We start from the raw sequence: 23,798 nt of genomic DNA on the forward strand, positions 1-23,798 counted from the left end.
TCCACTGCCTAAATTATCTTTCCATTAACTCCATTTGCCCTCCCATCTGGGTGTAAAAGATTACATGATACTATCTGTCCTCCTGGTGTCCAAGCCAACATTTATGCCTCAACCAACATCAATATAACAGATTAACTGGGCCATTATCTTATTAGTGTGAACAAATTAGCTACCATGTTTCCCCATATTACAGCAGTGGCTACACTTCAAAAAGTACTTCCTTGGCTGTGAAGTACTTTGAGACATCCTGAGGTCATGAAAGGTGATATATGAATGAGTTGTTTCTTTTTCTTTAATAAATCTTCGCAGCTGTGTGTAACAAGCAAATTGTTTGTAGACTTATATATAAGGTAGAATGGAAATTAACCTTAGTAGATCACTTGTTTATATTATAAATTACTTGATTCCCTATTAATAAATTGTATTTCATGCATTCCTTCTAAACTGAACGAATGGTTATACTGAACATTAAAGCTAAACATGTGACAAAATCTTGCCAAAGTAATCTCCCTTTCACAATTTATTCCTTGGTATTGTGAATTGGGTGCAGTGCAGAAAATGGAAATGACCACAAAAACTCGCCTCAAAAAGAGAATAGAAATAGACTGTTACATTTCTTCTAGGTTTGAGAAGCGAGGTTGATATTTGTAATATCCAGCCTCAAAGCATACATTTGTTGTTTTGATTAAGAATTCCTTTATATGTTGTCTGCTTATTATATAATCTCAATGCATGGTGTAATATATTGATTGTATGTGCTTTTCACTATGAATAAAGGGAATAAATTATGGCTGGAAAATATTTGATTAAGAAAGGAATTGGTTATGAGGGTAAGTATAGGCATAGAAGATTGATATTCATTGCAAAGTATTATGATATTCATTGGAATACTATGGTTCTGGTCTTGGTGGGACCATGGGAACACATTATATAAGTGGCCATGTACCATTCTACAGAATGTTAATTTGATATTTTGACAAAAGTCTCTTTCAGGATTGAGAATTAAATTTCAGAGTTTTGGAATTTTACCTCTGTTTAGTCACTTCTCTCAGAGGACTAAATAAGTTGGATAGAATCCATGACAATGTAAATTGCACAGGGACTATCAGAAGGAACATGTCCAATGAGTTAAAAAGCATTTTGTCATACATCCTTTATTGATTTTGTGGTCAGCAGCTTATAGAAACATAGAAAATAGGTGCAGGAACAGGCCATTCGGCCCTTTGAGCCTGCACCGCCATTCAATATGATCATGGCTGATCATGCAACCTCAGTACCCTACCCCTGCCTTCTTGCCATACCCCTGATCCCTTTAGCCATAAGAGCCACATCTAACTCCCTTTTGAATATGTTCAACAAACTGGACTCAACAACTTTCTGTGGCAGAGAATGCCACAGGTTCACAACTCTCTGGGTGAAAAAGTTTCTCCTCATCTCGGTCCTATATGGCTTACCCCTCATCTTTAGACTGTGACCCCTGGTTCTGGACTTCCCCAACATCGGGAACATTCTACCTGCATCTAACTTGTCCAGTCCCATCAGAATTTTGTAAGTTTCTATGAGATCCTCTCTCATTCTTCTAAATTCCAGTGAGTATAAGCCTAGTCGATCCAGTCTTTCCTCATATGTCAGTCCTGCCATCCCGGGAATCATTCTGGTGAATCTTCACTGCACTCCCTCAATAGCAAGCACGTCCTTCCTCAGATTAGGAGACCAAAACTGCACACAATACTCAAGATGTGGTCTCACCCTAAGGCCCTGCAAACTGCAGTAAGACCTCCCTGCTCCTATACTCAAATCCCCTCACTATGAAGGCCAGCATGCCATTTGCTTTCTTTACTGCCTGCTGTATTTGCATGCCTACCTTCAAATAACTGATGTACCATGACACCCAGATCTCTTTGCACCTCCCCTTTTACTAATCTGTCACCATTCAGATAATAATCTGCCTTCCTGTTTTTACCTCACATTTATTCACATTATACTGCATCTGCCTTGCATTTGCCCATTCACCTAACTGTCCAAGTCCCCCTGCAGCCTCTTAGCATTCTCCTCGCAGCTCGCACTGCCACCCAGCTTAGTGTCATCTGCAAACTTGAAGATATTACCTTCAATTCCTTTGTCTAAATCATTAATGTATATTGTAAATAGCTGAACTGAACCCTGCAGCATCCCACTAGTCACTACCTGCCATTCTGAAAAAGACCTGTTTATTTCCACTCTTTGCTTCCTGTCTGCCAACCAGTTCTCTATCCACGTCAATACATTACCCACATACTATGTGCCTTAATTTTACACACCAATCTCTTGTGTGGGACCTTGTCAAAAGCCTTATGAAAGTCCAAATACACCACATCCACTGGTTCTCCCTTATCCAGTCTACTAGTTAAATCCTCAAAAAACTCGAGAAGATTTGACAAGTATGATTTTCCTTTCATAAATCCATGCTGCCCACAAACGTTTCGTGGGCTTTGGAGCAACAATTTATAGTTCCAAGAAATTATTTTCAGCACGGTGCCCTCTACAGGGGATCTGTGGTGTGTGTGTGCAGAGCAAGCAACAGTGTGGCTCTTAAACCAATCAGATTAAAGACTCCTCATTGAGACCCGCAGAGTCTAAACCAGGAAGTATAAATTAGAATATTTGATTCATTGTAAAATCACGTACAAAAAGCAAAATAAAGAGAGGGAAAGAAAGTAGGGATCGAGAGAGATAGATAAAAGAGACAAAAAGTAAAAGTAAGAAAAATAATTTTAATTTAAAACATTTTTTAAATCTCCAACATAATTACTGTGACTCCAGACTTGTCAAATTAAATTTTCTGGGCCAGAGATTGCTTGGCAGTAATTGAAACTTATAACGCCATTAAAAATTTGCTTACATCTGAATGCACCAGCCCTAACATTTTCTGTCGTGTTTAGTGGGTATCGAGTGGGTAAGTACTGCAAATTCTTGAATTTCAATGATGAGTCGATCGCTAAGGTATTGGTGTAGCGCAGCTTGTGGATATTGTGTTCCGAACACAGATGAGGCTGCACACAGGGAGGTTAAAAGTAACAGTGACCTCAGTCTTTAATAAGACACTCCAGAGTGAGGAACAGGTCTTAGGGGCCGGCTTATATACAGTGCTCCCGAGGGATGCTGGGATCCCTTGGGACTTCAGGGAATGAGCTCCCTGGTGGCGGAACATGGAAGTGCATGCTTTATAGATACAAAACATCACTCCCCCCCCCAAAGTCAAAGTGAAAACTATTTACAAGGTGAGGTGGTCGGGAGCCTGTCTTTCCCTGGTGGACTGCTCTGGTAAAAATGTCTGTTCTGGTGTGTTGGCTGTGCCCTCGCTGGGCTGGCGTGTTGTTGGCCCTGCAGGGCTGCGAGGTGATCCTGGCCCTGCTGGGCTGTTGAGCGTGATGGGTTCGATTTCCTGGTCCGGCGTGGTGTCGTTGATCCTTTGGGTGTGTGTTGTGGGCTCAAAAAAGGTGGCATCTGCTGAGGGTTGTTCAGGGCAGTCTGTGAACCGCAGCCTCGTTTGGTCCAGGTGCTTTCTGCAAATTTGTCCATTGTCTAGTTTGATTACAAACACCCTATTCCCTTCTTTAGTTATCACCGTGCCCGCGATCCACTTGGGACCATGTCCATAGTTTAGCACATACACAGGGTCATTCAGATCAATTTCCTGTGACACAGTGGCGCGACCATCGTTTACATTTTGTTGCTGCCGCCTGCTCTCTTCCTGATCATGCAGGTTGGGGTGAACCAGCTAGAGTCTGGTTTTAAGTGTCCTTTTCATGAGTAGCTCAGCCGGGGGCACCCCTGTGAGCGAGTGGGGTCTCATGCGGTAGCTGAGCAGTACTCGGGACAGGCGGGTTTGGAGTGAGCCTTCTGTGACTCGTTTAAGGCTCTGTTTGATGGTTTGTGCTGCCCGCTCTGCCTGCCCATTGGAGGCTGGTTTAAACGGGGCCGAGGTGACATGTTTGATCCCATTGCGGGTCATGAATTCTTTAAATTCGGCACTGGTGAAACATGGCCCGTTGTCACTGACCAGTATGTCAGGCAGGCTGTGGGTGGCAAACATGGCCCTCAGGCTTTCAATGGTGGCGGTGGCGGTGCTTCCCAACATTGTTTCACATTCAATCCATTTTGAAAAAGCATCCACCACCACCAGGAACATTTTACCGAGAAACGGGTCCGGATAGTCGACATGGATCCTCGACCATGGTCTGGCAGGCCAGGACCACAAACTTAGTGGTGCCTCTCTGGGCACGTTGCTCAACTGAGCACACACGCTGCATTGCCGTACACAGGACTCTAAGTCAGAGTCGATACCGGGCCACCAACGTGGGACCTGGCTATCGCTTTCATCATTACTATACCCGGGTGTGTGCTGTGGAGATCCGAGATGAATGTCTCCCTGCCCTTTTTTGATAGCACTACGCGGTTGCCCCACAACAAGCAGTCTGCCTGAATGGACAGCTCGTCCTTTCACCGCTGGAGCGGCTTGATTGGCTCTTGCATTTCAACGGGGATGCTGGCCCAGCTCCCATGCAGTACACAGTTTTTTACTCAGGACAGCAGAGGATCTTGGCAGGCCGTGACAGGTGATTTATCATTTTCAAATGCTTCCATGACCATTAACAATCTGCAGGCTGCGCCACCATCAACATGTTTGCAGGCTGCGCAATTTTCACCCCCGTGGTGGGCAATGGTAACCAACTGAGAGCATCCGCACAGTTCTCGGTGCCTGGCCTGTGGCGGATGGTATAGTTATACGCTGATAGCGTGAGTGCCCACCTTTGTATCCGGGCTCAGGCATTAGTATTTATCTCCTTGGGATGTGAGGGGCTTGTGATCGGTTTCCAGCTCAAATTTGAGGCCAAACAGGTACTGATGCAGTTTCTTTACCCCGAACACACACGCTAATGCCCCTTTCTCAATCATACTGTAGGCCCTCTCGGCCTTAGACAAGCTCCTGGAAGCAAGGCAACAGGTTGCAACTTCCCTGCAACGTTAGCTTGTTGTAATACACACCCAACTCCGTACGACAACGTGTCACATGCTAGCACAAGTCTTTTACATGGGTTATACAATACAAGCAGCCTGTTGGAGCATAAAATGTTTCTGGCTTTCTCAAAAGCAATTACTTGTTTTTTTTCCCCCATACACAGTTCTCACCTTTGCGCAATAACACATGTAGGGGCTCTAAAAAGGTGCTTAAACCCAGTAGGAAGTTACCAAAATAGTTGAGGAGTCCCAGGAACGACCGCAGTTCTGTGGGCTGGGCGCATTCCTGATAGCCTCTGCCTTGGCGTCTGTGAGCCGAATGCCGTCCTCCATGATCTTTCTTCCCAAAAACTCCACTTTTTGTTGCCATGAAGACGCATTTCGACCTCTTCAGCCGCAGCCCTACGCGATCCAGTCGCTGGAGAACCTCCTCCAGATTTTGTAGGTGCTCGGCGGTGTCCTGACCCATGACCAATATGTCGTCCTGAAAGACCACCGTGTGTGGTACCGACTTGAGTAGGCTCTCCATGTTTCTCTGGAAGATTGCTGCAGCCGACCGAATTCCAAACGGGCATCTGTTGTAGATGAACAGTCCCTTGTGCGTGTTGATGCAGGTGAGGCCCTTCGAAGACTCCTCCAGCTTCTGTGTCATGTAGGCCGAAGTCAGGTCGAGCTTGGTGAACGTCTTGCCTCCTGCCAGTGTCGCAAATAGGTCGTCTGCCTTAGGTAGCGGGTATTGGTCCTGTAGCGAGAAATGATTAATAGTTACTTTATAATCGCCGCAAATCCTGACCGTGCCATCACTTTTGAGTACTGGAACAATCGGGCTGGCCCACTCACTGAATACCACTGGGGAGATGATGCCCTCATGTTGCAGCCTGTCCAGCTCGATTTCCACTCTCGCCCTCATCATGTGAGGTACTGCTCGCGCCTTGTGGTGAATGGGTCGTGCCTCTGGGACCAAGTGGATCCGCACCTTCGCCCTGGAAAAGTTTCCAATGCCTGACTCAAAAAGGGAAGGAAATTTGTTAAGAACTTGGGTGCATGAGGCCTCCTCGACATGTGATGGCGCTCGGATGTCATCCCAGTTCCAGTGAATTTTGCCCAGCCAGTTCCTTCCAAGCAGTGTGGGGCCATCGCCCGGGACAATCCAGAGTGGCAGTTCATGCACCGTGCCCTTGTAGGTGACCTTGACCATGGCGCTGCCCAGGACAGTGATAAGCTCTTTGGTGTACGTTCTCAGTTTTGTGTGGATGGGGCTCAGGGCTGGTCTGAATGCCTTGTTGCACCACAGTCTCTCAAACATCTTTTTACTCATGATGGATTGGCTAGCGCCAGTGTCCAGTTCCATGGCTACGGGTAAGTCATTCAATTTTACGTTCAACATTACAGGTGGACATTTCGTCGAAAATGTTTGCACCCCATGTTCTTCACCAATCTTCCTCTGCCACGTGGTGGTTAGCAGGTTTTGCAGAGCTTGCAGCTTGTTTGCAAGCTCGTTGGAGGTGCCCCATTGTTCCACAGCTCTTGCAAGCATACCCTTTGAAGCGGCATGAATAGGCTGAATGGAAGCCTCCACAATGCCAGCAAGGTGTGAATTGCCTTGCATTCATCCTTTGTTGGGGACTCTGAGCCATCTGGGTCACCTGAGGTCTGCTGGCAATTGCAGACTCGTGGGTTCTACCCTGTAATTTCTGCTCACATACACAGTTCCAGTTAATTCATGAACATTGCTAGCACTTGTGAGCTGAGAGATTTGTTTGGTGTTATCACTGGTGGACATAAATGCCTGTGCTATCGCAATGGCCTTACTGAGGATCGGTGTCTCTGCAGTCAAAGGTTTTCGTAGGATGGTCTCGTGGCCAATGCCCAGTACAAAAAAGTCTCTGAGCATTTGCTCCAGGTACCTTCAAACTCACATTGGCTGCAAGTCGCCTTAGCTCGGCGACGTAGCTCGCCACTTCCTGACGCTGGCACGTGCAGAACCGTTACCTCACCATCAGCACGCTCTCCCTTGGGTTAAGATGCTCCCGAACCAGTGTACACAGCTCCTCATACGACTTATCTGTGGGTTTCACCGGAGCCAGAAGATTCTTCATGAGGCTGTAGGTCGGTGCCCCGCAAACTGTGAGGAGGACTGCTCTCCTTTTTGCAGCGCTTCCTTCTCTGTCCACTCATTGGCTACAAAGTTCTGGCCTAGCCGTTTGACATAGGCTTCCCAGTCCTCACCTGTCGAGAACTTCTCCAGGATGCCCACAGTTTGCTGCATTTTTGCGTTGGATTCGTATTCTCGTCGCCAGTTATTGTGCTCCTAACACAGATGAGGCTGCACACAGGGAGGTTAAAGTAACAGTGACCTCAGTCTTTAATAAGACAGTCCAGAGTGAAGAACAGGCCTTAGGGACTGGCTTATATACAGTGCTCCCAAGAGATGCTGGGATCCCTTGGGACTTCAGGGGATGAGCTCCCTGGTGGCGAAACATGGGAGTGCATGCTTTACAGATACACAACAGTGGAGAGCAGGGCATCGGACAGCAACTTCCAGATTTACAGGTTTAACTATGCATGTCTAATTTATTGCATAATAACGGTGAGCACTGATAGCCTTACCATTATTACTACCGCAACATCTAGGCCAATATGTTTTTGGTAAAGTGGAGATGAATGCCAAATATGATGGTATGTGCTAGGCTATCTTCCGATGGAACCAAAATCTTGAATAAAAGTAATTTTCCTTTGTTTATAATCTACTGTTGCCAATATTCTAGTCAGGTTACAATATAGATCATAATAAGTACAATCAATGAAATTTATGTTAAGAAGACAAGTCTTGAATCATGCTGGCTTTCATAGTTAAGTCAGCAAAGGTCATAATCTTTTGGCAAAATATATGAATGAGTTTCCGAATAAGCCTGGTATTTATATCCAATTAAAAAGAACAAGGACACAACATAATGGGGGCAAAATTGCCCCTTTTCTAGAGGCCCAATAGTGCCTCCGGGGGGCACTAATGCGGAAAAAAAGATTTTTCACCCAGTGGAGGGGGGCTACTTAAAGGGAAGGGCGCCAGCCCCCCATGCCGCCATTTTTTCTGGATTGACGACTTTCGGGTCGGCTCCAGAATGGCGACCCTAGTGTGGTCTGGGTCGCCATTATGCAGCCCGGCACTCCATTTTGGCCCAGTCCCACGCCGTGCTGGTGACCAAGGGGAGGCCATCAGAGGCCTTGCAGAGTGTGCAGCGACCCTCCCCTTTAAGTAAAGGGGAGGGGCGTTGAAGCGCGTTAGCACAGCGTGGAGCATCTGTGCAGCGCTTCACACACAACCGCCCCCCCACCCCCGCACTTAGTAGCTACCTGGGAGCCACCCCTAAAGGAAGTGGAGCACGCGAGATTGCGCTCCACTTCCTTTGAGGGTATTTAAGCCCAATACAATGGCGGGAACGGGACTTCTACGCTAGGCATAGAATATCCCGGCCCCAGCTGGATTTTTTTTTTTTTTTGAAATTCGTAGCCAATCGTTCCAATTCTTTGTCAAATCACAAACGCCAGAGGTCACCTTGCACACGCCAAGGATCACTCTGCGCCAATGTTCTTAGCCAAAAGGCCTAGAGCCACTGCACCGTTCCTGGAAGTACTGCAATACCAGGTTCGTGCCATGGAGGTGGATGGGTCAGGTCCCCCACACACCTCCGTGGAGGTGGATGGGTCAAGCCACCCCACCCACCTCCTATTTCCAAAAAAGCAAGCATATACCTTCCTGATCCAGGGAGAACCACCTTGGGGTTATGGTGGTTACTCCCCTGTCAGGTCAGTTACGCATGATCTTAGCCAAAAGGCCCGGCCCCAGCTGTTTTTTTTTTTTTGAAATTCGTAGCCAATCGTTCCAATTCTTTGTCAAATCACAAACGCCAGAGGTCACCTTGCACACGCCAATGCTCTTAGCCAAAAGGCCTAGAGCCACTGCACCGTTCCTGGAAGTACTGCAATACCAGGTTCGTGCCATGGAGGTGGATGGGTCAGGTCCCCCACACACCTCCGTGGAGGTGGATGGGTCAAGCCACCCCACCCACCTCCTGTTTCCAAAAAAACAAGCATATACCTTCCTGATCCAGGGAGAACCACCCGGAGGTCATGGTGGCTACTCCCCTGTCAGGTCAGTTACGCATGATCTTAGCCAAAAGGTCGCGGCCCGGCCCCAGCTGGTTACCGCTCCCAATTGGGGCGCAGGGCAATTTTGCCCCCTATGAGTTTAACTTCACGGTCTGACAAAGAACTCTGTCAATGTCCCTCTGAATCAAGTGGCTTAAATCTCAATGGCTGATAATTCCAATTTTCCATCGTTCACTTCCTCTCATGAAGTAACTATTATTTATGTGTGAGCTGGGACATTTAGGGTCAGCAAGCTACTTAATACAGAGGATATCTCAGCCAAGCCTCACCTGAAATCCCACACATACTAATTTCCAGCTAGAGTAAGTAGATACCAATCTGGATTTGAACCCAAGGTGGATTTTCCTTCTTTTAGCCAAGGGATGCTGAGACCAAAATTAGCATCTGTACCAATGGCTCAGCTGAGATGAACTAACTCAGCACAGTCCACAAATCAAACCGAGAACCTCTGTGTTCTGTATAGTTTTGTTCCATACTGGTGGTGCATTTATCCACCGCACTATCAGGAGGAGTCATAACACAGCAGGAACATAAATGTTAGGATTTATACACTGCAAAATTATCAAGTCTAAACTGAATGGCCAAACATTTATATGTAAGCTTTTATTGATTAAACCACCAAAGTTCAAGTGAGTTGACATTTTAGATCTGATCAAAAGCAAAATACTGCGGATGCTGGAAATCTGAAATAAAAACAGAAAATGCTGGAAATACTCAGCAGGTCAGGCAGCATCTGTGGAGAGAGAACATTTCGTCAGAACTGGAAGAAGTTAGAGATATAGCAGGTTTTAAGCAAGTGCAGGGGCAAGGAAAGGGGCGGCCGGGGGGGGCGGCCGGGAGACGGGGGGGGGGAAAAGAACAAAAGGGAAAGTCAGTAATAGGGTAGAAGGCAGGAGAGATTTAAAGACAAAAGGGATGATGGTGTGGTTTCCTATAGTCACATAAAAGGGTACTACAAAAGATAGCGGCTCATGGGTTTGGAGGTAATGTATTAGCATAGATAGAGGATTGGTTAATGGACAGAAAACAGAGAGTATGGGAAAAACGGGTGGTTTTCAGTTTGGCAAGCTGAAAGTAGAGGGGTGCCACAAGGATCAATGCTGGAGCCTCACCTATTTACAATCTACATTAATGACCTCGATAAAGGGACCGAGTACAAGGTATCCAAGTTTACTGACGATACAAAGCTAGGTGGGACAGTAAGCTGTGAGGAGAACATAAAGAGTCTGCAAAGGGATAGACTAATTGAGTGGGTAGTAAGGTGGCAGATGGAGTATAATGTAAGGAAATGTGAGGCTATTCATTTTGGTAGGAAGAATAGAAAATCTGAATATTTTTTAAATGGTGAGAAACTTTTAAATATTGGTGTTGAGGGAGATTTGGGTGTCTTCGTGCAAGAAACACAGAAAGCTAACATGCAGGTACAGCAAGCAGTAAGGAAGGCAAATGCCTTGTTGGCCTTTATTGCAAAGGGGTTGGAGTATAAGAGTAAGGAAGTCTTGCTACAATTGTACAGGGCCTTGGTGAGACCACACCTGGAGTACTGTGCACAGTTTTGACCTCCTTAGCTAAGGAAGGATATACTTGCCTTGGAGGCGGTGCAACAAAGGTTCACTAGATTGGTTCCTGGGATGCGAGGGCTGTCCTGTGATGAGAGATCATGTGGAATAGGCCTTTGCTCTCTGGAGTTTAGAAGAATGAGAGTTGATCTCATTGAAACGTACAAGATTCTGAAGGGGATTGACAGGGTAGATGCTGAGAGGTTGTTTCTCTTGGATGGAGTGTCTAGAACTAGGGGACATAGTCTCAGGATAAGGGTTAGGTCATTTAAGACCAAGATGAGGAGAAATTTCTTCAGTCAGGGGTTTGTGAACCTTTGGAATTCTCCACCCCAGAGGGCTGTGGATGCTGAGTCTTTGAGTATATTCAAGGCTGAGATAGATAGATAATTGTGGGTTGAAATTCATGTTGTGCGCCTCCTGTTAGCGCCTCCGGGCGCTATCTGTTATTTTCGCCTGGGGGGAAGGTGCTACTGGCACCCACGAAATTGCGCGGGAGTTAGCAGAAGTGCAAGCACGTGCCCTGCCAGTAGTGCCCGGGCCGTCGTTCAACTGGCGATGATGCCATCGCTGTGCGCAGCGACTCCTTTGCTCCCCGCGACGGAAATTGTCCATTGCCCTACGAAAGCTGCCGTGAGCGGTGTCAGCACCAGCCTCGCGAAAACTGGGCCAACATCCGCTCGCAGGGCAGAATATAAATCGCAGTGCGCCGCGCACGCGCCGCCATTTTGTCCTTTTAGCTCACTCACCGGTCGGCCCGTCTTGAGGCTCCGTGGCGAGGTCTGGGCCGCCATTGTGCAGCCCGGCACTCCTTTTGGGTGCCGGGCTGCGGCCTTGGCCCCCATGCCACCCTGGTGGCCGAGTGGAGGCCATCAGAGGCCCTGCAGAGTGCCCAGTGGCCCTCCACTTTAACGGAAGGGGAGGGGCATTGAAACGTGGAGAAGCTGCGTAGAGCTGCCGATCCCATCGGAGTAGCACCCCGGATACCACCCCAACAGGAAGTGGAGCACGCAACATTGCACTCCACTTCCTGTGAGGGGTGGTAACCCTGATATCGCGGCTGGGACAGGTCTTCCGTGCCGGCTGCAGGAAGTCCATCTTCAACTAGGTTACCACCCCCAAACAGGGCACTGGGGAATTTTGCTCCCTTGGACTCTAAGGGAATCAAGGGATATGGAGATCAGGCGGGAAAGTGATGTTGAGATCGATGAACTGCCATAATCTTACTGAATGGCGGAGCAGGCTCGAGGGGCTGTAGGGCCTCCTCCTGCTCCTATTTCTTATGTTCTTATGTTCTTTTATTTGGAGGAGGGAAAGGGGCGGGTGCGGGGGGGGGGAAAGAACAAAAGGGAAGGTCAGTAATATGGTTCGGAGCGGACAGGGCATGTGCCAAAAACTGGGACGAGCGTATCGCCAAAGTGAAACAAAACTGGGATGGTGGAAGCTGCGCTCACTCTCCATTGCAGGACAGAACCTGGTCATCAGGAGTGAGGTGCTCTCGCTGTTGTTGTACGTGGCGCAGGTCTGGCCCATACCCGGCTCCTGTGCCGTGGTAGTCACCCGAGCCGTCTTCCACTTCGTCTGGAGATCGAAAATGGACCGTGTCCGCAGAGACACGATGTACAAGTCTCTGGACAAGGGGGGAAAGGACATTCCGAACGTGGCCCTCATCCTGATGGCCACCTTTGTGTGCGGCTGCATCAAACTGTGGATAGACCCTTCATACGCAAACACCAAGTGTCAAGATTCTATCTGTCCCCAGTGTTGCGAAGGATGGGTCTGGCCAGGCTGCCGCGGAACGCTCCAAGCAGTTGGACCATGCCTCAGCACCTGTCCTTCGTGGAAAAGTTTTTCAAGAAAAACACTTTTGACCACAAGGCCATAAAGCAGTGGTCGGCACGCAAGGTCCTGGATGCCCTACAAAAGAAGGCGATGATGGATCCTGTCGGGTGGTTCCCCGAGCAGACTGTCGAACTCGTTTGGCAGAATGTCTCATCGCCAGAACTTTCACACAAGCACCAAGACGTAGCTTGGTTGGTGGTGAGAAGGGCCCTACCCGTCAGATCCTTCATGCACAGCCGGGGTTTCAGAGACACGGCACTCTGCCCCCGAGTTGGCTGTGGTGCGGACGAGACTGTCATCCACCTCCTTTGGGACTGCCCTTTGCAAGGCAGGTCTGGAAGGAGATGCAGTGCGTTGCTGTCGAGGTTCATCCCAAGCAGCTCTGTAACACAGGACTCTGTGCTCTACGGACTGTTCCCAGGGACACACGTTGAGACAGACATCATCTGCTGCTGGAGGGCCATCAACTCGGTGAAAGACGCACTTTGGTCTTGCCGAAATTTGTTGGTCTTCCAGAGCAAGGAGATATCCACGTCTGCATGTTGCAGACTGGCGCAATCGAAGGTCCAGGAGTACGTGCTGAGGGACGCACTGAAAATTGGTACAGTCTCCGCAAAGGCACGGTGGGGAAGAGCCACAGTTTAAGGCCCTTCTGCCATGGTAAACCCAGGGGCTGGAATCAGTACAAAACTCCCCTCGGGCTGTACTTGTAAACCTTTATATACATAGAGCATCATGATCTGAAAACACCTATGCAGTGCCATGTATAATGCAAGTTCAGCAACTGTTCAGTAAAATATGTTGTAAAGAAATGTAATTGTACCCTCACCCGTTCCATGTACTGTATAGTGCCACATATAATGTAATAGATGACTGTATTACAATGTATCCTGGATTGTATTGAATTGTACCCTGAAATGTAAAGCAAGCAAATGTATTGAATGGAACTGCCGTCAGCATCCAAATGTATTGTATGGAATTGCTGACCGCATCCAAATGTACTGAACTGCCTTCCAATGTATTGTGTAAATTTATATATGAATAAAGTACATATTTTGAAATTTTTAAAAAGTGACAGGAGTCAAAAGAGAAGTTGCGTATTATGAGAACAAGTTCAGCCAGGCGGAGGAGGGTGGCGGCGGATGGGGACTGGTTGAGCCTCTGTTCAGAGAAGAAGTGGAGCACCCTTGGGCCGTACTGGTGAGGAATGGAAGTGTAGAGTGATTAGAATATAGGCTTCAGAAGTATGAGTAGATGCAAAATTACTAACACATTAACTAATATTGCAGGGGGATGGGAACCAATGCAGGGAGACAGAGGGAGACGAAAATGAGGCAAAAGCAAAAGACAGAAAGGAGATGAGGAAAAGTGGAGGGCAGAGAAACCCAAGGCAAAGAACAAAAAGGGCCACTGTACAGCAAAATTCTAGAAGGACAAAGGGTGTTAAAAAAGCAAGCCTGAAGGCTTTGTGTCTTAATGCAAGGAGTATCCGCAATAAGGTGGATGAATTAACTGTGCAAATAGATGTTAACAAATATGATGTGATTGGGATTACGGAGACGTGGCTCCAGGATGATCAGGGCTGGGAACTCAACATCCAGGGGTATTCAACATTCAGGAAGGATAGAATAAAAGGAAAAGGAGGTGGGGTAGCATTGCTGGTTAAAGAGGAGATTAATGCAATAGTTAGGAAAGACATTAGCTTGGATGATGTGGAATCTATATGGGTAGAGCTGCAGAACACTAAAGGGCAAAAATCGTTAGTGGGAGTTGTGTACAGACCTCCAAACAGTAGTAGTGATGTTGGGGAGGGCATCAAACAGGAAATTAGGAGTGCGTGCAATAAAGGTGCAGCAGTTATAATGGGTGACTTTAATATGCACATAGATTGGGCTAGCCAAACTGGAAGCAATACGGTGGAGGAGGATTTCCTGGAATGCATAAGGGATGGTTTTCTAGACCAATATGTCGAGGAACCAACTAGGGGGGGAGGCCATCTTAGACTGGGTGTTGTGTAATGAGAGAGGATTAATTAGCAATCTCATTGTGCGAGGCCCCTTGGGGAAGAGTGACCATAATATGGTGGAATTCTGCATTAGGATGGAGAATGAAACAGTTAATTCAGAGACCATGGTCCAGAACTTAAAGAAGGGTAACTTTGAAGGTATGAGGCATGAATTGGCTAAGATAGATTGGCTAATGATACTTAAGGGGTTGACTGTGGATGGGCAATGGCAGACATTTAGAGACCGCATGGATGAATTACAACAATTGTACATTCCTGTCTGGCGTAAAAATAAAAAAGGGAAGGTGGCTCAACCGTGGCTATCAAGGGAAATCAGGGATAGTATTAAAGCCAAGGAAATGGCATACAAATTGGCCAGAAATAGCAGCGAACCTGGGGACTGGGAGAAATTTAGAACTCAGCAGAGGAGGACAAAGGGTTTGATTAGGGCAGGGAAAATGGAGTAGGAGAAGAAGCTTGCAGGGAACATTAAGGCGGATTGCAAAAGTTTCTATAGGTATGTAAAGAGAAAAAGGTTAGTAAAGACAAACGTAGGTCCCCTGCAGTCAGAATCAGGGGAAGTCATAATGGGGAACAAAGAAATGGCAGACCAATTGAACAAGTACTTTGCTTCAGTATTCACTAAGGAGGACACAAACAACCTTCCGGATATAAAAGTGGTCAGAGGGTCTATTAAGGAGGAGGAACTGAGGGAAATCTTTATTAGTTGGGAAATTGTGTTGGGGAAATTGATGGGATTGAAGGCCGATAAATCCCCAGGGCCTGATGGACTGCATCCCAGAGTACTTAAGGAGGTGGCCTTGGAAATAGCGGATGCATTGACAGTCATTTTCCAACATTCCATTGACTCTGGATCAGTTCCTATCGAGTGGAGGGTAGCCAATGTAACCCCACTTTTTAAAAAAGGAGGGAGAGAGAAAGCAGGGAATTATAGACCGGTCAGCCTGACCTCAGTAGTGGGTAAAATGATGGAATCAATTATTAAGGATGTCATAGCAGCGCATTTGGAAAATGGTGACATGATAGGTCCAAGTTAGCATGGATTTGTGAAAGGGAGATCATGCTTGACAAATCTTCTGGATTTTTTGAGGATGTTTCCAGTAGAGTGGACAAGGGAGAACCAGTTGATGTGGTATATTTGGACTTTCAGAAGGCTTTCGACAAGGTCCCACACAGGAGATTAATGTGCAAAGTTAAAGCACATGGGATTGGGGGTAGTGTGCTGACGTGGATTGAGAACTGGTTGTCAGACAGGAAGCAAAGAGTAGGAGTAAATGGGTACTTTTCGGAATGGCAGGCAGTGACTAGTGGGGTACTGCAGGGTTCTGTGCTGGGCCCCCAGCTGTTTACATTATACATTAATGATTTAGACGAGGGGATTAAATGTAGTATCTCCAAATTTGCGGATGACACTAAGTTGGGTGGCAGTGTGAGCTGCGAGGAGGATGCTATGAGGCTACAGAGTGACTTGGATAGGTTAGGTGAGTGGGCAAATGCGTGGCAGATGAAGTATAATGTGGATAAATGTGAGGTTATCCACTTTGGTGGTAAAAACAGAGAGACAGACTATTATCTGAATGGTGACAGATTAGGAAAAGGGAAGGTGCAATGAGACCTGGGTGTCATGGTACATCAGTCATTGAAGGTTGGCATGCAGGTACAGCAGGCGGTTAAGAAAACAAATGGCATGTTGGCCTTCATAGCGAGGGGATTTGAGTACAGGGGCAGGGAGGTGTTGCTACAGTTGTACAGGGCCTTGGTGAGGCCACACCTGGAGTATTGTGTACAGTTTTGGTCTCCTAACTTGAGGAAGGACATTCTTGCTATTGAGGGAGTGCAGCGAAGATTCACCAGACTGATTCCCGGGATGGTGGGACTGACCTATCAAGAAAGACTGGATCAACTGGGCTTGTATTCACTGGAGTTCAGAAGAGTGAGAGGGGACCTCATAGAAACGTTTAAAATTCTGACGGGTTTGGACAGGTTGGATGCAGGAAGAATGTTCCCAATGTTGGGGAAGTCCAGAACCAGGGGTCACAGTCTAAGGATAAGGGGTAAGCCATTTAGGACCGAGATAAGGAGAAACTTCTTCACCCAGAGAGTGGTGAACCTGTGGAATTCTCTACCACAGGAAGTAGTTGAGGCCAATTCACTAAATATATTCAAAAGGGAGTTAGATGAAGTCCTTACTACTCGGGGGATCAAGGGGTATGGCGTGAAAGCAGGAAGTGGGTACTGAAGTTTCATGTTCAGCCATGAACTCATTGAATGGCGGTGCAGGCTAGAAGGGCTGAATGGCCTGCTCCTGCACCTATTTTCTATGTTTCTATGTTTCTATTATTGGATGATTTATGACAATGGTACTTTAGCATATACTAATAATAGGCTGGTAGTTATCATCTCCGACTCTTCCCTTCCCTTCCCTGACATTTTTATCTCCATTTCTGGGGATAGGCTGTCAATTAATATATACTACTAGCCCTCAGGCTCAAGGAACAGCACCTCATCTTTTGATTAGGCACTTTACAGCCTTCTGGACTCAACGTTGAGTTCAACAGTTTCAGATCATAACCTCTGCCTCCATTTGTTCAGACGGCAACTGTTGATGATTCTCCTATTCCCATTTACACCTCCTCTGGACCCATCTTTTGTTTTTTAACTTGTCTCCTTTTGCCTCGCACCATCATCCCTTTTGTCTTTAAATCTCTCCTGCCTTCCACCCTATCACAGACCTTCCCACTTCCCCTCCCGCCTTTCCCTACCTGAAGAAAGGTCATCGACCTGGAACGTTAACTCTGTTTCTCTTTCCACAGATGCTGCCTGACCTGCTGAGCATGTCCAGCATTTTCTGTTGTCACTCAGTACTTCAGTGAAGAATCTCTCGATATTATAATTGAAATGTCAGATTGCAAAGTCACTGGGTATAACTACCAAAAAACTGAAGTGAAAGAGAAAGTTAAAATAAGAAAAAACAATGTTTACTAATTCTACTAGACCGTCCATTGTGATGAAAATTAATTAGTAATTCCAAAATGTTTCTTAATATTTCTTAGAAATCCATGTAATTACATGAACACCAATGACTCACTAATATCAACTAAACATCGAGTATCAATGACTCACATTTTTATAAGAAATCAATTATATTGTTGCATTCCAAAACTAGGGGCCATAAATATAAGATAGTCACTAACAAATCCAATAAAGAATTCAGGAGAAACGTATTTACCCAGAGTGGGGTTAGAATGTGGAACCTACTACCACATGGAGTAGTTGAGGTGAATAGCATAGAGGCCTTTAAGGGGAAGCTAGATAAATACACGAGGGAGAAAACAATAGAAGAATTTGCAGATAGGGTTAGATGAAGGAGGGTGGGAGGAGGCCCGTGTGGAGCATGAACCAGTTGGGTCAAACAGCCTGTTTCTATGCTATACATTCTATGTAATTGCAGTTAATTCAGGTAAGTAACCAGCTTGCAGGTTCCTTCTAGTAAATTAATCAAACTGAAATTCAATGCTTTTCTATCCATGCTCAATATTGTAGCTCTTTTTAAAAATTAATATGCATGCAATACATCAACGAGCATAATGTAGTCATATAAAATAGGTTTGTTATTACAAACTCTATTTTCTGAAAAGTTGCTCTGTTTAAATGTTTTATTTACAGGTTTTATGATGTGAATCCTGTTCGGTGTAGCAGCAGGAAAATCCCACCTGCATAGATCCAATTAGATATTTACAGATACAACTTACATAATGCTGTCACGAGGCCATGGTGTGTATCAGTAGAAAAATACACCAGTTAATATTAACCCATTGAGAACTATACTTCTGTTAACTTTCAAATGGCATCGATAGTATAGATCTTTAAAATGTACTTTTTGTAACTATGAGTTGATGGATCAGGTATTAGGCCTAAAGTTTTCAGAATTGGCACATTCTGTTGGAAAGTCTGAAGTCCAGAATCAACCATCCAAAGAAAACAGTACTGTCATTGTAGATTTTATTTTAGTATACAGGAATAGAAATAATATGCTAGGGAGAGAAGAAATAAAGAAAATATAGAAGCTACATAACATAGAATTCTTTAGGCACCCCGATTTTCACTCCAGGTGATTCTCTGCTCAGGCTTGAGCTACAATTATAGTCATGTCTCAATTATATCAATTATATCATCGGGCTGCAACATGAAGGACCCTGTTGGCTCCAGGTGGGTGTCTTGTCCCCTGCTCAGGCCAGAAGGTTAAAATTGTAGATGTTGCAATCATGGCGGCTGTTGGACAGGTAAGACCCAGTGCAATTTTAACTTCCCACCCGCCTGGTTTCTGCTGAGCAAGTGGGGTTAAAATCGCCCCCAGGTGTTCAAAGATATGTCAGTGTCTGATGGACAGAAATCTGGCATCACAGAACTTCTGGGTTCCATCACAGGCCCTGGTAGATTCTCAAACCCCCAGCTTGAAAACTTATCTATTGGGTTCAGGCAAATCTGTGAAAACTGCAAATACGGGAAATCTGAAATGAATACGGTAAATGCTGGAAACACAGCATGACAATCTCTGCCTGAAAGAAAAAGATAGATTCATTAAAATGGCTCTCAGTCCTGCTGAAATATTAGCCTGGCTATTTTTTCTGATGCTGGCAGACCTGCTATGTATTTGTGGGTTGTTTTGTTTCCTCGTGTATTTCCTTCAGCGGTATGACAGCCTTTCCAATTACTCTACACAACTCCACAACTCAAAGACACTCTCTTGGCACTTTGAGTCTGCACTCGCTTAAAGCTAATTATCTCAATGTAAAAGTTTATTCAGTACATCCAAGTCCTCTTCTGAAGCTTCTCTCTTTCACACACCATTTCATCCATGAACCCTATTCAAAAGTAAAGTGTTCCCCAGCATTCAAATTGAATACATTTTTTTAAATGTATTTTTTATTTATTTTTTTAATCCAATTTCGTTCCAGATCAACTCTAACGCCAAAGATCACTTTGCGCCAATGTGTTTGATCTTAGGCCAAAAGGCCGAGAGGCGAAGTTGCACCGTTCCTGGAAATATTGCAATACCAGGTCGATGCATGGAGTGGACGGGGCATGCCCCTGATCCAGCTCCCTGTCCAAAAATCAATTCAATATCATGTCCCCATAGGGGATATTAAACTGATAAGAACAGATACTACACTTGATCTTAGCCAAAAGGCCGAGAAGCGATATTCAAATTGAATAAATGCCTCTGGAATTGGGTTATACTTTCCCCCTTGCATTAGGGAATTATTACTGCCACTTCCCAACCTGAGATACTTTCTGCATTCTCTAGGTGTGGATGGTGTATTAATTTACATATGCTACTCATTATTTACACCACACAGAATGTACATTCCATGAAATCGTTTTCATATTTCCTGGAATTAATATTGCCAGTCTTTTGAATCAAACCATTTTAATTTGAAAATCCATATAAAAAGAAGGTTTAAAATATAAAGGGTCCAAATCCACTCCAACAAAAATGCAGCATTTTATCTCTGGCTTATTGGGCCCAAGTTTCCACACGATAAAAAACGGGCACCCCTCTGAGCTATGCGCCCGTTTTTCGCGCCTAAAACGGTGCCTAAAAAAAACTCGCGATTCTGGAGAGCCCTGCAGCTCCTTGTCTGCCTGGCGCGGCGCCCAGGGGGGCGGAGTCTACACTCGCGCCGATTTTGTAAGTGGGAGGGGGCGGGTACTATTTAAATTAGTTTTTTTCCTGCCGGCAACGCTGCGCATGCGCGTTGGAGCGTTCGCGCACGCGCAGTGTGAAAAAAACATTGGCACTCGGCCATTTTTGTAGTTCTTTGTAGCTGTTTAATTTTTGAACATTTTTTTAATAAAAGCACATTGCCATCAGCACATCAGTACTTGCAGCCTTCTCACTGTCTCCTTCCCCCCACCCCCCGCGGGAAGAACGGGCACCTCCCCCCCTGCGGGAAAGGACGGGCGCCTCCTCTCCCCCCCCACACCCCGCGGGAAGAACGGGCGCCTCCCCCCCCCCCGCGGGAAGAACGGGCGCCTCCTCCCGCCCGCGGGAAAGAACGGGCGTCTCCTCTCCCCCCCCCCCGCAGGAAGAACGGGCGCCTCCCCCCCCCCGCGGGAAGAACGGGTGCCTCCTCCCCCCCGCGGGAAGAACGGGCGCCTCCCCCCCCGCGGGAAAGGACGGGCGCCTCCTCCCCCCCCCCGCGGGAAAGAACAGGCGCCTCCTCTCCCCCCCCACCCCCCGCGGGAAGAACGGGTGCCTCCTCCCCCCCGCGGGAAGAACGGGCGCCTCCCCCCCCCCCTGCGGGAAGAACGGGCGCCTCCTCCCGCCCGCGGGAAAGAACGGGCGTCTCCTCTCCCCCCCCCCCCGCGGGAAGAACGGGCGCTTCCCCCCCCCGCGGGAAGAACGGGTGCCTCCTCCCCCCCGCGGGAAGAACGGGCGCCTCCCCCCCCGCGGGAAAGGACGGGCGCCTCATCCCCCCCCCCGCGGGAAAGAACAGGCACCTCCTCTCCCCCCCCACCCCCCGCGGGAAGAACGGGTGCCTTCTCCCCCCCGCGGGAAGAACGGGCGCCTCCCCCCCCGCGGGAAAGGACGGGCGCCTCATCCCCCCCCCCGCGGGAAAGAACAGGCGCCTCCTCTCCCCCCCCACCCCCCGCGGGAAGAACGGGCGCCTCCCCCCCCGCGGGAAGAACGGGCGCCTCCTCCCCCCCGCGGGAAAGAACGGGCGCCTCCTCTCCCCCCCCCCGCGGGAAGAACGGGCGCCTCCCCCCCCCGCGGGAAGAACGGGCGCCTCCTCCCCCCCGCGGGAAAGAACGGGCGCCTCCTCTCCCCCCCCCCGCGGGAAGAACGGGCGCCTCCCCCCCCCGCGGGAAAGAACGGGCGCCTCCTCTCACCCCCCCCCGCGGGAAGAACGGGCGCCTCCCCCCCCGCAGGAAAGAACGGGCGCCTCCTACTCCCCCGCGGGAAGAACGGGCGCCTCCTCCCCCCCCCGCGGGAAAGAACGGGCGCCTCCTTCCCCCCCCCGCGGGAAAGAACGGGCGCCTCCTCCCCCCCCCCGCGGGAAAGAACGGGCGCCTCCTCCTCGCCCCCCCCCGCGGGAAGAATGGGCGCCTCAGGCTGACTGCAGCATTCTCCCTGCCTGAAGCACTTTCACACAGGTAGGAAGATGGTTTATTTAATCTTTTCTTTGCTTATAAATGTTTATTCAGGTTGGATTTATTTGTATAATATTTGTAGAAGTATAAATAAGGATTTATTGTAGAATTTAATGACTTCCCTTCCCCCCCACCTCGTTCTGGACGCCTAATTTGTAACCTGCGCCTGATTTTTTAATGTGTGGAACAGGTTTTTTCAGTTCTACAAAAATCTTCACTTGCTCCATTCTAACTTAGTTTGGAGTACGTTTTCACTGTGGAAACTTTGAAATCAGGCGTCAGTGGCCGGACGCGCCCCCTTTTGAAGAAAAAATTCTGTTCCAAAGTAGAACTGTTCTACCTGACTAGAACTGCAGAAAAAAAAATGTGGAGAATTGCAATTTCTAAGATAGTCCGTTCTCCACCAGTTGCTCCTAAAAATCAGGCGCAAATCATGTGGAAACTTGGGCCCATTGTGTTAGAGACTTCTTTCTTTCTGTCCCTGTATATATGGGGTTAAAAAACAGCTTCACCGCAGAAAATGGGTCGGGTTGTTTTAATGCACAATGGCATGAGAAGAGACATTATGTAGTAGAAAGTAGTCTGGGCCGGGTCCAGACTGGGTGCCATGGGGGCAGCAGGCATCTGAAGTAAGAGCCCCAAGGATCGATGGAAATTGGTCCTCGGACCTCAGTTGAATAATTGGAATGAGCTGCTGGCGGTGGGTGTGCCTCCACAGGCAGCTCGTCCAACAGAAGATGGCAATCTTAGGCTGCCTGCATCGCTGGCAGTGTCCCTCAAGTAAGTTCCGTGAGCGGGGGGGGGGGGGGTGGGTTGAAGCGGGGTACAAGGGGGTGGGTTGGGGGGACGATAATCACAACTCCTAATTTAACCCTTATTTTGGACATTATAAATTTCAGTTACTGATAAAAAAAAGGCAGTGGAAAAAATTTCAGGAAACATTTTGAGTGTTTACGTAGGTAGAAACCCAGTGGTGAGATGGCACTATTTCAGTGTTATGAGCTTACATAGGGAAAAAACCATTATGGCTGTGGACATGGGAACTTATAATTATAAAAAGTTCACACAAAAAGTGTGCCAAAAATGTCGGCATAATATTTTGAATAAGATATAGATCTTTAGATAGATATACTTCAGCCTTTCTTGTTCCAACAGAATAGTCCATATGAAGTATCAGAGGAATATAAAGCAAGAACTTGCATTTATTTAACACATTGAACAGCCTGTTGAATTGTAATTGGTGTTTTAATATAAAGCAGCCAATTTGCATACAATAGGTCTCATAAACAACAATGAGATAAATGACCATATAATATGTTTTAGTGATGTTGGTTGAGGGATAAATAGTGGCCAGGCCACTGGGGAGAACTCACTGCTCTTGTTCAACTAGTGCCATGGGATCTTTTATGTGCATCTGAGAGGGCAGATGATTTTAAGGTGTCATCTGAAAGATGACTTCTGACGGGACGGGGCGGGTTGGGTGCGGGGGGAGTGTTCCTGGTGTTGTGTGGGTCCGGAGCCGGGGTGGGGGGCACGCTCTTGGGATGGGGGGTGGGCTGTTTGGGGCTGGGATTGGGAGAGACTTCTTCACTCGGGGAGTTGTTGGCCTGTGGGGTTCCCTGCCGCAGAGAGTTGTTGATGCCAGTTCATTGGATGTGTTCGGGAGGGAGTTGGATGTGGTCCTTGCGGCTGGGGGGGTCGGGGGGGGGGGTGCGGTGGTGTGGGGGGGAGGTGCTGGGTTGGGTGATCAGCCATGATCTTGTTGAATGGTGGTGCAGGCTCGAAGGGCCGAATGGCCTACTCCTGCACCTATTTTCTATATTTCTATGTTTCTATGACAGTGCAGCATTCCCTCAGTACTTCAGTGAAGTTTCAGCCAAGATTATGTGATCAAGTTTTTGGAGTGGGGCTTGAACCCACAACTTTCTGTCTACCACTAAACCCTGGTTGACACAAATGACAATATTAAACATTTATATTTTTGCTTTCTTATCCCACTCCAGGAACTTGAGCACTTACATCTAGGCTGAGGGAGTGCTGCACTG

At 47.4% G+C, this 23,798-nt stretch overlaps 1 pseudogene; it reads right to left on the minus strand.

Moving 5' to 3' along the window:
• Nucleotides 1-19,622: 19,622 nt before the first annotated feature.
• Nucleotides 19,623-19,801, minus strand: LOC139228424 (U2 spliceosomal RNA; annotated as a pseudogene).
• Between the last annotated feature and the right edge of the window lie 3,997 nt (nt 19,802-23,798).

This window comes from Pristiophorus japonicus, chromosome 17 (assembly GCF_044704955.1).
Source record: "Pristiophorus japonicus isolate sPriJap1 chromosome 17, sPriJap1.hap1, whole genome shotgun sequence".
NCBI lineage: Eukaryota > Metazoa > Chordata > Chondrichthyes > Pristiophoridae > Pristiophorus > Pristiophorus japonicus.